This window comes from Euleptes europaea, chromosome 16, assembly GCF_029931775.1.
Source record: "Euleptes europaea isolate rEulEur1 chromosome 16, rEulEur1.hap1, whole genome shotgun sequence".
Lineage (NCBI taxonomy): Eukaryota > Metazoa > Chordata > Lepidosauria > Squamata > Sphaerodactylidae > Euleptes > Euleptes europaea.
This window is the reverse complement of record NC_079327.1, coordinates 836,649-851,875: the sequence shown is the minus strand read 5'-3', so window position 1 is coordinate 851,875 and position 15,227 is coordinate 836,649.

The following is a 15,227-nucleotide window of genomic DNA, read 5'->3' as shown; positions in this document are numbered from 1 at the left end:
CTTCAGCTCATTGGATATGAATAGCAAAATCCACCAGAAGGTTAGCTTGTCAATTTCTCCACAGCTTGCTTATTTCTTAGGTGCGTCAATTGCTCTGCAACTTGCCTCCGTGGGTTCCTGTAGTCCTATTGCAGAGGTCTTGTTTAATTACGAGGAACCATTGCTGGTCAATTAAACAGTTCGTTGCTATACGAAGTCATACCACTGCCACACAGCTGAGGCAAGCTGTGGAGCAATTGACGCACCTAAGAAATAAGCAAGCTGTGGAGAAATTGACAAGCTAACCTTCTGGCGGATTTTGCTATTCATATCCAATGAGCTGAAGAAGCCAGCTACGAAAAGTGCATAATCTAAAGGACACGTACTTGTTGGTGTAATAGAGGCTATCTTTCTAGGGCATCTACGGATGTACCTTGAATATCCTCATTAGATGGACTTGGATTGTGCCTTACTATTGGTTTTGATCTGTGTTAATTATTGATAGTTATAGGATTTAATTTAGTAGTAGGAACATAGTTAGTCATAAGTTAGTATGGTTAAGTGTATAGTATAAGATTATTAAAATTGTATAGCAATATTGAGCCCTCATGCTGTTTTTTGATATAGTAATTTGCTGGGCAGCATAGGTTGTTGTATTTGATATCTAACCTCCAGGTAGTAGCTGGAGATCTCCTTCTATTACAATTTATCTCCAGCTGATAGAGATCAGTTCACCTGGAGAAAATGGCCGCTTTGACAATTGGACTCTATGGCATTTAAGTCCCTCCTCTCCCCAAGCCCCACCTTCCTCAGGCTCCACCCCAAAAGCCTCCCGTCGGTGGTGAAGACGGACCTGGCAACCCTAGTTTGAAGGCTTAGAAAGAGCTTCTGGATGTAGAAGTTTCTTTTATTTCTCATGGCTAGCAGCCACTAATGGGCCTACCCTCCATGAAAATCCCAGCTTGACCCTTTAACATTTTTCAGTAGGGCCAGGGAATGTGAAAAAGAGACTGAAAGAGCACCGTTTCTCTTGATGGCTATATCAGAATTCTCCATTTGAAGCATCTGAACTTCAAGCACCAGGTCTGCCCCATACCCAAATGGGAGAGAGGGGGTTATGGGTTTTTTCCCTTTGGTTGTGATTTCCAGGGTATGACAGAAGCAGGGCCATAATTTATTCATAGCTGCATGAGCCAATAGGATTACTGTGTTAAGTGCCATCAATTCACTTCCAACTTATGGTGACCCTATGAATCAAGTACCTCCAAAACATCCTATTGTTAACAGCCTTGTCCAGGTCTTGCAAATTGAGGGCCGTGGCTTCCTTGACTGAGTCAATCCATCTCTTGTTGGGTCTTCCTCTTTTCCTGCTGCCTTCAACTTTTCCTAGCGTTATTGTCTTTTCCAGTGACTTTTGTCTTCTCATGATTCAGTTCAGTCATTTGAGCTTCTAGGGACAGTTCAGGCTTGATTTGATCTAGAGCCCATTTATTTGTCTTTTTGATGGTTCATGGTGTCTGTAAAACTCTCCTCCAACACCACATTTCAAAGAAATCAACTTTCTTCCTGCCAGCTTTCTTCACTAGCCAACTTTCACACCGATTACATAGTCATGAGAAATACTACAGCATAAATTCTGTTGCTCTTGGTCACCAAGACATGTGCCTTTTTCAGTGGTGGCCCCTTACCTTTGCAATGCCCTCCCCTTGCCTGACACCAAGCTTTTAACTAAAGGGGGGAGGGGTCCATCTTTTTAAAATTGTTTAATGGTCTGCTTCTAGCCTGAAGACCATTCTAGGAAGATAAATTAGGCTGCACTTTTAGGCTGTTATTATGCCCTGGCTAATCTTTTATTGCTGTTTTTATGTCTTGCCTGGTTTTGTTGGCGGTTTGTTATTAATTTTTATGCTGTTTTTACACATTTTTATATACATTTACTTTGTGAGCTGCTATGAGCAGGTCACTGGAGTGGCAACATGTAAATGTCCCAAATACATAACACATACATAAATATTTTCTTTTTGTACAATCCAATTTCAAAAAATTTTGAGGACCTGGATTGAGTAACATTCTGAATGCTCATGTAAACTTTGAGGTTCAGACTAAACTTTCTGCACAGTAGTACTCTTCTCCTTTAATTTAATTTAATTATCTCCAATTACTTTAGTTTCTTTCATATACTGACCAATCACATTTTTTATGCCACCCTTCTTCCAGGGAGATGAGGGCAGTATAGTTCTCTCTTCTCCATTTTATCCTCACAGCAAAGATCTTAGTCTGATACATGAACCAATAGACCAGACTGGACCTGTGTCCCATTTTCTCGACTGCTCAGATTATTTGGATCCCGAGCACATAAACTGACTGAAAATATTCAACACCCAACGCTACAGATCCCATATCTCAAAAGTTAGTATCTCAAGCTAGCAATTACTACAAGTATGTAGTTTCCCTATGTTTTTTAAGTAAATCAATGCAATTATGACAGACATGTTAAGCTTTTATACAGTCCTAGCAGTATAGTGCTCATATGGGAACCGCACAACATTTGTTGATGCTGCTGATATTTTAAATAGCATGTAGCATATTGCTTTGTGTCTGATCCTTCTTTGTGGTGTTGCACACATTTAAGCCTTTCCACAACACAGAGGAAAATGTTCCAATACATTATTTCCTCATTGAAGACCTTTTATCAAGGGAAAATAAAATCCTCCTCAGCTTGATAGTAGATACTTAATCAGTTGCATGATTACAGCTCTCCTCCTCGTCCTGCTAAAAGACAGATTTTCCACCATTTGCTCTCTTTTTAATCCATAGGAAGTCATATATTAGTTTATTTTATATTTTCAAATTGATTCTACTATATATTGATTTCCTGTTGTGTGTATTGTGTCCTGATCTAGGATTATACATTTAGTAGAAGTGGATATTCCTGCCACATAAAGGTTGCTCCAGCTCTATAGGATGCTTATCTTGAAAAGGGAGAGTCCAATGTTATTGAAACAGCTAAAATCCCACTTAATTGAATTTTTTTAATAAAATGTACAAGCTTAGGTACTTTTGGTTTCCAATTCAGCTTCAGCTGTATGGTGTTTAAATTTCCAAACATATAAAGACCTTTATGAAGAAGAACCTGCAAACCTTGTATTTCTGATATGGTGAATTACTGTAGAAGCTGGAGGTAAGAAGCAGCAAAATATCAATACTTTGTAGAACATCTTTTGATCATGCTTGCTTTTCATGGCCTGTTTAACACATTCCTATGGAAAATGATAATCTTTGAGCTGACTTTTCACAATGGCGGAGCCCTGAAATGCCACGGAATAGAATTAAAGCTGCACTCTGGAGCAGAGAGAAAGGAGCGCTAGAGCCTTCCAGCAGCCGGCAAGGAGAGGAGCCATTTCTTGTGAGAAAGCCCCGTGCAGGAGGGAGGAAAGGGACCTAATGCCATGAGAGCTTTCAAACTGGTTTGCAGTCCACAGATCTGGTTCCCAACAACAACAACAACAACAACAACAACAAGACTAGTTTCAGTTGGCATACTAGCCATGTACTGCTCAGTAGCCTGAATAGCTCCCAGATGTAGAATACTCTAGCCCTGTTGGATCTAGCAAGGATCTCACTCAATACACAGAGTACCCTTCTCTGCCCCAGAGGGGCTCCTACAAAATCAGGAGATGGAACATGTGGAGGTTGGGGGTAGGATCACACTTCTTTGAGCGCTTTCACACATTCCAAATAATCCACTTTCAATCCATTTTCAATGCACTTTGCAGCTGGATTTTACTGTGTGAAATGGCAAATCCACTTGCAAACCATCATTAAAGTGCATTGAAAGTGGATTGAAAGTGCAATATTCAGTTCTATGCTTTAATCTTCACAACAACAACCTTGTGAGGGTAGATTAGGCTTAGAGATTGTGACAGGCCCAAGGTCTCCTGCTATTAAAACTGATCTCCAGCTCATAGAGATCAGTTCACTTGGAGAAAATGGCCGCTTCGGCAATAGGACTCTATGGCATTGAAGACCCTCCCCTCCCCAAATCCTGCCCTCCTCAGGTTGTGCTGCCAAAACCTTCCACCGGTGGGGAAGAGGGACCTGGCAACCCTACTTTGAAAGGTGGACTGTATAGCATTATACTTAATTGAACTCCTTCCCCTCCCCAAATCCAACCCCATCTTCCTCAGGCTGCACCCCCAAAATGTACAGGTATTTCCCAGCCCAAAGCTGGCAGCCCTACCTCCACACGAGAGGAAGATGAAGGAACTTTTCACAGAAGCACTCACCTGTTCCTCTAATAACAGAGCAGGTGTCCAAGGTAACCAAATTCCTTCAGGCACAACTAACAGAGCTCCATCCAACATTTCACATGCTTTCCTGGGCTTGGCTAGACTTGGACACGGATCATGGCTACCAGTTGTTAGAAATATTAGAAATAGTATTCCACAAGACTCCTTCCAAAAGAAAACTGTCTCTGTGAAGGTGTCGCATTCTTCTCAATGCTTCAGGAACAGGGCGCATGAAGTGTGAATCACTAATTGCCATGTCAAAGCATTGTTGCAGCAAGCCACTGTGAATATTCCCTTTGCACTGATGAGGGGCCCGGGGTACACGCAGTGACTTTCCACTGGCACAGCTGAGCATGCATATCAGGAGCCGTGTTCCTTTGGGCCAAGGTCCGGTATACCCTCCCTACTTCTCCATGCTGATTTGCTCAGCTGCTCTCTTAAAAACCGGAGCAAGTTGAAGGCGCTAAGGCTGAAGGCAGGAAAACAGAAGCCTCTCCTAGCCATGTCGGGGTCACCGGGCACCAGAAGGAGTTGCTAAAGGAAATCCTTGACTACCTGTCATCTGACGAGGAGATGAGGTTGTCTTAGCGGTCCTCGCAGGATCATGTCTTGCTTTTCAGAGCAGGTAGAAGAGATGAGGTTCTTCGAGGCTTCCTGTCCTTCAGAAGTGACATTTTAGGGTGCCCAGGCAATTTTTGTAATTGTCTGGAGCCCGTGTGAACTTTGCTTCCAGTTTAGTTCATAATTTTTCTTTAATTTCGGCCCCACCATACTCCATAGTTTCCCCCTTCCCTATGCATCTGTCTTATACTGTTCAAGCTACCACCACCACACATTCGTAACTACAGCGCAGAGCGTCATGTTCAGTATATTTATTTTCAACATGTATTCCAATACAGAAAAACACAGCTGGTTATACTGATGGTTTCCGTTGTCATCGTGCTCAACATTTATTACATTAAGTTACACCTAAATATAGTCACGTTGCAACCACCGACCGCCCCATCCTCGGATAAATAAATAGAACGAGTCTCTAAATCTAGCCGAATGTAGAACATCCATGTTAAAATGTCAGGGCACCCCCCCTTCCAGCATCCCCCCATCTGCACAGCTATCTTATTGCTTTTACAATTGCTACCCTGTTAAGCCCCCAGTGTGGTAAATAAAACATGAAGAGAAATAGAGAAAAGTGTGAGGCTTTTATTTACTCTCATTTTTTGGATATATTTCTCTAGCCGAGTGCCTCTCCCTTTAATGAAACCCTTGACTGCTCCACTGGTGAATGTGATTTAAGCCCAGGAGAGACAGCCATGATTCACAAACTGTGTTCTGCTCCAGCACTGACCGTTATCTGATGCCTCTTCATGCACAGTTGCCTAAATGACAGTTTAATGGCTCACTGTAAAGGCTAGTTATTTTGTATCTCTATCCAGTGAAAATGGCTAATGGTGATAAGGAAAGGGGGAAAAACAAAGCCATTGCTCAGATCCCCGGGCTCATCCGAGCTACTTAGCACGTGCGTGCGGGGAGCCTTCAATTAATTATTTCTTCAGCCCACTGAAGCACTCCAAAATGATTTCCAAACTCACCAGCTGCACTAAGAGTCCGTGTTAACAGGGCCCAGGAAATTGAGGCTGCGCGTAAGGAGAACTGACAGACTTTTATGGGGGGACCTGGGGTTGTGAGAAGAATATCTGAGCAGGACAAAATTAGCTTGCAAAAATAAAGGGGTGGAGTGAAGGGCGGGGAGTGGCTGAGAGGAAAAGTTCTGAAACAAACTGGGGAGGTAGGTAAGCCGGAGAGGAGCCGTCACCATCCCGGCCTTAAGCCCTTTGCGGATGTGGCTCTATCTTCGGAAGGGAGCACAGATGTGGACGCTGTCTCAGCCTTAGAGAGCCAGCGTGGTGTAGTGCTTAAGAGTGGAGGGCTCTGACCTGGAGAACCGGGTTTGATTCCCCACTCCTCCACATGAGCAGTGGAGGCTAATCTGGAGAACCGGGTTGGTTTCCCCACTCCTCCACATGAAGCCAGCTGGGTAACCTTGGGCTAGTCACAGTTCTCTCTGAACTCTCCACCTACCTCACAAGGTATCTGTTGTGGGGAAAGGAAGGGAAGGTGATTGTAAGCCAGTTTGAGACTCCTTAAAAGGTAGAGAAAATCAGGGCATAAAAACCAACTCTTCTTCTTTTTCTTTGCATTACTTCTGGAAGTCCCTTTTCTGGAGGCAAAATGCAAAGGAGAGCTGCAGAGTGCCTGTATTTTAAGCAGGTGCATAGGTGTGCCCTTTTGGATGCAGAAGAAGAGTTGGTTTTTATATGCTGACTTTCTCTAACACCTAAGGGACAACCAAACCGGCTTACAATCATGTTCCCTTCCCCTCCCCAGAACAGATACCCTGTGAGGTAGGTGGGGCTGAGAGAGCTCTAAGAGAGCTGTGACTAGCCCAAGGTCACCCAGTTGGCTTCATGTGTAGGAGTAGGGAAACAAATCCAGTTCATCAGATTAGTGGAGAAGTGGGGAATCAAACCCAGTTCTCCAGATCAGAGTTCACTGCTCTTGGGTTTGTCTTAATGTTTTTGGCCATCAACGCCTCAGATTCTCTTGTTGCTCACATTATTGTCAATTTACATTTGTTTTGCTAGGATCTGTGCTCCTTTCTGTTCACTCCTATGGGGACTTGGTGGTACCTTTCCTGATTTGAGGTATATATTTCATCAGGGACTCAATTAGCATTTTGAATAGTTTGCAGGCATCCTCTAGGGATCAGACTCTCTCCTTTTAACTTCCTTCTGACAGGACCTCTCATTTTAACAAAGTTCCCTCTTTGAAATCAAAGTTGGGGGGCAACTGTTTGTTGACATGAATGCTGAACTTAACCACATTGCGGCCCCTGTTCTCAATCGGCGCAACAACATTTACATCTCGCACCAGGCCTTGAGCCCCACTCAGAACCAAGACCAGAATTGCTACCCCTCTAGTTGACATAGAGCAGCTGCTCCATAGCACAGTTATTATTGTTTCTACACCAGCAGTTGAGTATATGTTTCCCCAATCAATCTGAAGGTAGTTGAAATTACCCGGCATTATAACCTTCTCCCTTTTAGTCACTTCCCTTATTTTCCTCTCCATCTCAAGATTTGCCTCTCAGTAGGGTTTTCAAGGCAAGAGACTAGCAGAGGTGGTTTGCCATTGCTTTCCTCTGTGCAACAACCTTGGCATTCATTGGTGGCTCCCATCCAAATACTAACCAGGACTGACCCTGCTTAGCTTCCAAGATCTGACAAGATCTAGTCTTATGTGGAATTAGGGGTGCCAACCTCCAGTATTTCTCAACCCAGAGCTGGCAACCCTGTGCAGAATGTAGGGTTGATTTGCAAGATTAAGAAAATGTTGTGATAATATAGGTCTTGCTGAACGTTCTCAGTTGACATGAGTTGTTTGTATTTATGGATCACATCTGAATACAAGAAACGCCAGGTGTCTGCCGGTCCTTGAGGTGATGAGCACAGTCCATACCTGTGGCCACCGCCTTCCGCATCACTCTCACACAGCTGCCTGGGGGTGGTGGTGAACAGGCTAGCTAAGGATACGAACAGGAAGGAAAGGGCATCTTTGTACTTCTGTTTCATCAAAGATGTCCTGCAAAGTGTAGCTAGCATGTTTCAAAAGTCAACGGATGTTGCTAGTTGTCAGCCAACTGATTAATTGTGTGCGTGTGGAGGGGGGATTTAAATCCGAGATTAAAGCTTGAGTTGATTAATTGCACCAATTAATTGATTAAAGCGTTCAGCCCTAGCTTTACAAATTATACAGTCCTATGTGCTGGTATTCATACATGGTTGCCTCCACTAAGATTCACCCTCAAGGAAAAATACCCTGCAGCATCAACATAAAATCATAGACTCATAGAGTTGGAAGGGACCACCAGGGTCATCTAGTCCAACCCACTGCACAATGCAGGAAATTCACAACTAACTCCCCCACACACACCCCAGTGACTCCTACTGCATTCCCAGAAGACGGCCAAGATGCCCTCCTTCTCATGATCTGCCTAAGGTCATAGAATCAGCATTACTGACAGATGGCCATCTAGCCTCTGCTTAAAAACCTCCAGGGAAGAAGCACTTACTGCCTCCCAAGGAAGCCTGTTCCACTGAGGAACCACTTTAACTGTTAGAAAATTCTTCCTAATGTCTAGACAGAAACTCTTTTGATTTAATTTCAACCCATTGGTTCTGGTCCGACCTTCTGGGGCAACAGAAAACAACTTGGCACCCTCCTCTATATGACAGCCCTTCAAGTACTTGATGATTGTCATATCCCCTCTCAGTCTTCTCCTTTTCAGGCTAAACATACACAGCTCCTTCAACCTTTCCTCATAGGACTTGGTTCTTCACTGCGCAACTGAAGGTAAGCAGTGTGAATGCAAGAAAATATTTTCAAACATGTTCATTTTAAAAGACATCCTGTTAAGCAGAGCAGTTTGAAATGCTGATGAGGTACAATTAGAATGATGCTTAACCTTGTGCGTGTGTGATAAATGCCGTCAAGTCGCTTCCGACTCATGGCGACCCTATGAATCAATTTTCTGCCAGTAAGGTAGTACCATTGGCATATCTCAAATTATTAATTTTCACTCCACCTTCCTCTAAATCTAACTATCTTAACCTTGCCATGCCAGCAGCATTTTCCAGGTGCCAGGGCTCATGCCAGCATCATAGAATCATAGAATTGGAAGGGACCACCAGGGTCATCTAGTCCAACCCCCTGCGCAATGCAGGAAATTCACAACTACCTCCCCCTCCCACACCCCCAGTGACCCCTACTCCTTGCCCAGAAGATGGCCAAGGTGCCCTCTCTTTCATGATCTGCCAAAGTTCACAGAATCAGCATTGCTGACAGATGGCCATCTAGCCTCTGCTTGAAAACCTGCAGGGAAGGAGAGCTCACCACCTCCCAAGGAAGTCTGTTCCACTGAGGAACCGCTCTGACTGTTAGAAGATTCTTCCAAATGTCTAGATGGAAACTCTTTTGATTTAATTTCAACCCCTTGGTTCTGGTCTGACCTTCTGGGGCAACAGAAAACAACCTGGCCCCCTCCTCTATATGACAGACCTTCAAGTACTTGAAGATGGTTATCAAGTCCCCTCTCGGTCTTCTCCTCTCCAGACATAAACATACACAGATCCTTCAACCTTTCCCCTTCCCCATAGGACTTGGGTCTCCAGACCCCTCACATGGTTGGAATTTTTGCCTCTACTGGAACTTCTTTTTTCGTTCCCAACTGACGTATAAGAATGGAACTGAACAGAGCAGAATTGAAGTTCCTTTGATCTCCACCATCTTCACAGGCATTTATCAAATCCTCTGCATGACCACTAGCATTTTGGAACATGGGAATCCCTGGACCAAAACTCTTCCAGTCACTTTGCAGTGAAAACTAAAGCGGGGTTTGTGTGTGTTGTCTTTTTTAAAAAAAATTATGCTTAGGAAGCGTCTCATCATGCCAACCAACAGTTTAAGAAGCTTTGCTCTAGTTTGCATTCTTAGGACAAGTTTAAGGCTCTTCGCTTTATTTTCTGGTGAGTTATGCCTGCCAGAGATGAACAGATGGATCCTTTTATTAGGAAAGATTTTCTATATTTCTTTGATGCAATCACTCCTGGCTTAAAGTGGTCTACTGTAATCAATGCCCAGTTTATTTTAATTAATTAATTTATCTATCCATTTCTATCCCGCCCTCTATTCCCAGCTGAGGCCGGGCTCAGGGTCGCTAACATTACCAAACAACATATAATATGATAAAACCATTCAAAAAAACTTTTAAAAATTAAAAACTAATTCCCAATTGCTAATCAATTGAATTACTAGCAGTTAATTAACAGTTAACTATTCACCTCATCTTTTAAAAACATCTTCCTGTTTAGTTCTTCTTCTGCTCAGCTCTCAGCGTCTGGCTGCTCTTTGCCTAATAGCAGTAGGGTTTACAAAGCTACCAACATATAATTACCCTTAAGGCAGGTGGAAAACCAGGACCTAGGAATGAGTGGAACCCTCCACCCTGGCTATCCCCCCCCCGGTGCTGCCCCCTCCCCCTTTCTCCCTTGCCATTCACAGTATGAACAGTATATCACAGGCTGTAAAGCAAATTCTTGTAAACAGGAGGGGAAAGGTGATAAAATATTTTCCAGGCCCTTCAATGTAAGGAAGAGCATCTGCCTGCAAAACATGGAAGAGCAAGATGCAGGCTTCATACGTCTTTAATAAAAAGGGTGTTGAAGAAGAAGAAGAAGAGTTGGTTTTTATATGCCGACTTTCTCTACCACTTAAGGAAAAATCAAACCGGCTTACAATCACCTTCCCTTCCCCTCCCCACAACAGACACCCTGAGAGGTAGGTGGGGCTGAGAGACTGTGACTAGTCCAAGGTCATTCAGCTGGCTTCATGTGTAGGAGCGGGAAAGCTGATGGCTCGTATAAAGTCAAAGGGTATGAAAAAGACTGCAGGGTGCTCACAGGAACACACAAAGCGGCCGTGTACTGAATCAGATCCTCGGTCCCCCAATGTCTCTCTGGCTCTCTGGGGCTCTTTGGCGCTGAGATCCTTCCCATCACCTATGACTTGTTTTTTAACTGGAGAAGCTGGGGATTGAACCCTGGACCTTCTGCATGCCAAGCAGAGGCTGTCTGCCATGGAGTCACCAGCCCCTCCCCAGTTGCAGATGGTTAATATTCTGTATGTAAAGTGAAGGGAAAGATGCTCCTGGATGTAGTGAAGGTTCGTGGGAGGCGGCCTTTGTCCAGCACAGCCGGGGGTGTTTGCAGGGTCTCCCCCCCCCCGCCCGTAGCTCTAGCAGAGGAGCCCCAGAACTGCTCAAGTGAGAGGTGGGGAGGAGTAGAAAAAGAAAAGCTTCCCTTGGTTTTGTTTTGTTTTTGGAACAGCTCTGTGCTTCCAGCCCTGGTTAGAATTGCCAACCTCCAGGTACTAGCTGGAGATCTCCTGCTTTTACAACTGATCTCCAGCTGGTAGAGATCGGTTCACCTGGAGAAAATGGCCGCTTTGGGAAGTGGACTCTATGGCATTGAAGTCTGTCCCCTCTCCACACCCTGCCTTCCTCAGGCTCTGCCCCAAAACCTCCCGCCAGTGGCAAAGAGGGACCTGGCAACCCTAGCCCTGGTCCTTCCCTTGGGCCAAGCATCCCTTCAGTAAAAGGGAGGGAAATGATATGGCGGTGGGGGTGGCAACAGCTGGCCCTCTCACTGCCCCCCCCCCCACAACTCTCTCCTGCCTTCCTCTCTCTTGTGTTTCCAGGCAGGAAGAAACAAAGTCCAGGGAAGTAATGACAACAGGGATGGGGAGAAACCTGTAGTCATCCATCACTGTTGGCTTCCGTCCCTTTGCTGGGGCTTTTTATTTTTAGCTCTGACTCCTCTGGAGAGGGAGGGGGCAACAGAGGGGGGACGACAGAACAGACCTTTTGTCTGAGCCCTGCAGCAGCAGAAGATCTAAACCAGAAGTGAGTATGTGTGTGTGTGTGTATGTGTGTTGGGGAGGTCTACAAGAAAGAGGCCTTCCCCATTCCATGGCACTTTCTGAGCTGCTGCTGTCACTCCTGGGACTGGGCCAGTCAGGCTGATCTTGCCAGTCTACCATTTGGGCTGGTGGGTAGGGTTGCCAACCTCCAGGTACTAGCTGGAGATCTCCTGCTATTACAATTGATCTCCAGCCAATAGAGATCGGTTCACCTGGAGAAAATGGCTGCTTTGGCAATTGGACTCTATGGCACTGAAGTCCCTCCCCTCCCCAAACCCCGCCCTCCTCAGGCTCCACCCCCAAAATTTCCCACCGGTGGCAAAGATGGACCTGGCAACCCTAGTTCTAATGTGTACAGCATTTCCTGTGTGCTTCATGTCCACTGAGAGCCATCAAGCCCAATAGAGTGGGGGCAGAATGAGGTCTTGGGTGCGGCTGAGAGAAGGAGGAGGGGTCAGGGCATTTTGTCACCAAAAGGAAGGTACAGAGTTGAAGCAAACCCCTTCCCCCCCCCTTAGTGGCATAAATAATGCACGGTTTCCTGGGATGTAGTTTTCTATTGTTTTTAATTTCTTTAGCTTTAAATATATAACATTAATTCATTGAACAGTTAACAGCTGCATGGCCGAATGCATTTTTAATGGGTGTTAAAACTGCTTTCCTTCCTTATAAACAAAAAGGACTTTTATGGCAGCTCAAAGACCAACAGATTTATTGTAGTGTAAATAATTGCTGAGTTGGAATTTAGCAGTATGTTCAACTGCATTAGCCAGGGCTTAAACAAACGCCACTGCGGTTATTGGGAACGGTCACTGTGCTTGTCTTGTACTCTGGAGGCTGTTATAGAAAAGTCACAAACTGTACGGGCCCAGTCAGATTTCTGGAAGATTTGGGCAGTGAAGGCATTTGAGGGGCATTAGTGGCAACCAGATGTTTCTTCACAAAAAACTGGGAATTTTTTTTTGAAGTCTAGTTTGTCAAATTATGTCCCATGATTTGATCTGACTGGCTGCCTCAATCTTTTCAGAAATGGAGTATTTCATGGACCTCTTTGAGGATCCTCATCTGGACCTTCTCTGCTTTATCTGGGAAGATATCTCTCTGTTTGAGAATACCAAATGTAGGAAACTGTCTTTCCTAAGCAGGGTGAATAGAGTTCTACACCAATGAGCCACCTAAGCTTAGGTAACACTGAGTTCAAAACAATTACTAATTTCTTTCTCCCTCCTCAACCTTCCTTTCCCAGCTCGGGGAAGCAAACTGCCATGGTGCCTCATCTCCACCATGGTGCAGATTGTCAGAAAGGCAGATGGTATGGAAGGGGTGGCAAAATGATTGTGTTCCACTTTGGTCCTTCAGTTCCTGCTCGGAATGGGAAAAAGGGCTCTGTGTCCTCCTAGCTCTGGTCTTTCCTCTGAATTCATTCTTCCCTTATTTATTTCGTCCTGTACATTCCCTAGGAAAATCCACAACTTGACTAAAAATGGGGCAGAAATTCATTAAAATGTAAACTGTGCTTAAATAAAGACTTATGCTAGAACGATACAGGGTTTGCATTAAAAAGCTTGCTTAAATTCAATTAAAAACCCTAACCCTAGCCAAAACCCGAAAAAGCCAAATATGTAGTTGGCTTTTTGGAAATCGCCTATTCGGCTTCAGGTAGATTCCCATGTTTGGGTATTTGGCCGACACAAAACCTGAATGTTGCCAAAATGGCTAATTTCTGGTTTATTTTTGGTTCAGGTTTATTGATTTCCACAGCCCTAGGGCAGACTCATAAGGGGTATGCATTATGAAATTCCTGAGCCAACAATATACACAGAAATCACTGTTTCAAGTCACTACTGTAATTTTCTGGAACAGTAACACATCCTCCCCTGAACAATCTTTTCTTTTCTTTAAATTTGAGTGCTTACCAGCAAAACAGCATTTGCTTGTGTTTTTCTTGTATTCTACTGATTTCCTGGGCAATGGCATTTCTCTCTTCAACTGGATCCTTGCAAGGGAGGAGCACAGAGCCCTCCCAGCTTTGGAGACAAGCTGCTGAGAGCTTCTGTTCTCCTTTGCTCCTTCCTTTGTGAGGCTGGGCCCCTTTTTACTCTGTAAGTAGAATGCCTGGGGCCTGTAGAATTATACCCCATGGTCCAATTTACTTGAAACTTCAGTAGTCTTTAATGGCCAGGCAGCCCTCACTTCTCTGAAACTTTGGTGTCATTTGGTTGAAAAACAGCCACCCCAAACTCCCCCACAGGGAATAAAGGCAGAACTGCCATTCCAGCTTGCTCATTCTTCTCCCCTCCTTTGTGGGGGTGGATACATATTCCCCTCTGAATGTAAAACGTTTTGGGGAACCTTGTTCAGTGGCTTGTAGAATTTGAACCCTTGGTCCAATTCGCTTGAAACTTGGGTGGTTGTTAGTGGACAGACAGCCCTCATTCCCTTGCAATTTTGGTGTCATTTGGTTGAAAAACAGCCACTGCAGCCTCCCTGAAAATGCCCTTCATAGGGAATAATGGAAGAGCTGGTATTCTCATTATTCACTTTGCAAAACAAACAACAGACCACAACAAGGAAACATGATGAACACAGAGTTTTCAGCAGAAAGGCAAAATCTGTTTATTGCCAGTCAGTAACAGTATGAAATTTAAATGAACGCAGACATTTCTTTTAATGGCAGTGGCTGGTCCCACCCCACCCCCCAAAATAGGAATCAGTGTCAAGAACTGCATCTGCAATGAGAGGCAGCTGCTTTGGGGGTCTCTGGAAGCCCCCCCCCCAAAAAAAAACATATGAATTTGTTTCCCAAAGTGGCAATGACCTATACAAACAAGCAATTATGGACCCCTCACAAAACCTGGCTATGAAAGTATAACAAATTTTTTCTTGGTGCATACCCCTAGGAACACCACAAATCGCCTGTGAGAACCCTAAAACCATGAGATTCAGAACAGCACTAACATGGGCCAGGAGATGCTGCCCACCAGCACCATCTCCCAGTGTTGGTCATCATGTGGGTTCAGGCCCCAATGGGCCACACAGAAACAGTTCCCTCCCTCCGTTGTGTCCAGTTTGGTTACCCTTCCCATCTGCAGATACCTCCAGGTACTTGCCAGTCTAATACATTCGAACATCCAAACCCATCCTAATCTTGTCAACACTTGGTTAGGGCCTAGCCAGTTTCTAACTGGACCAGGCATATTTAATGACCACTGTTGACATTTAGCGTGAAGCATTTGAAAAAGACCTGTTCTGGATAGCCCCAGGCTAGCCTGATCTCGTTAGATCTCAGAAGCTAAGCAGGGTGGGCCCTGGTTAGTATTTGGATGTGAGACCCCCAAGGAATACCAGGGGTGTGACATGGAAGCAGGCAATGACAAACCACCTCGAAACATCTCTTGCCTTGAAAACCTCACCAGGGCTTACTAT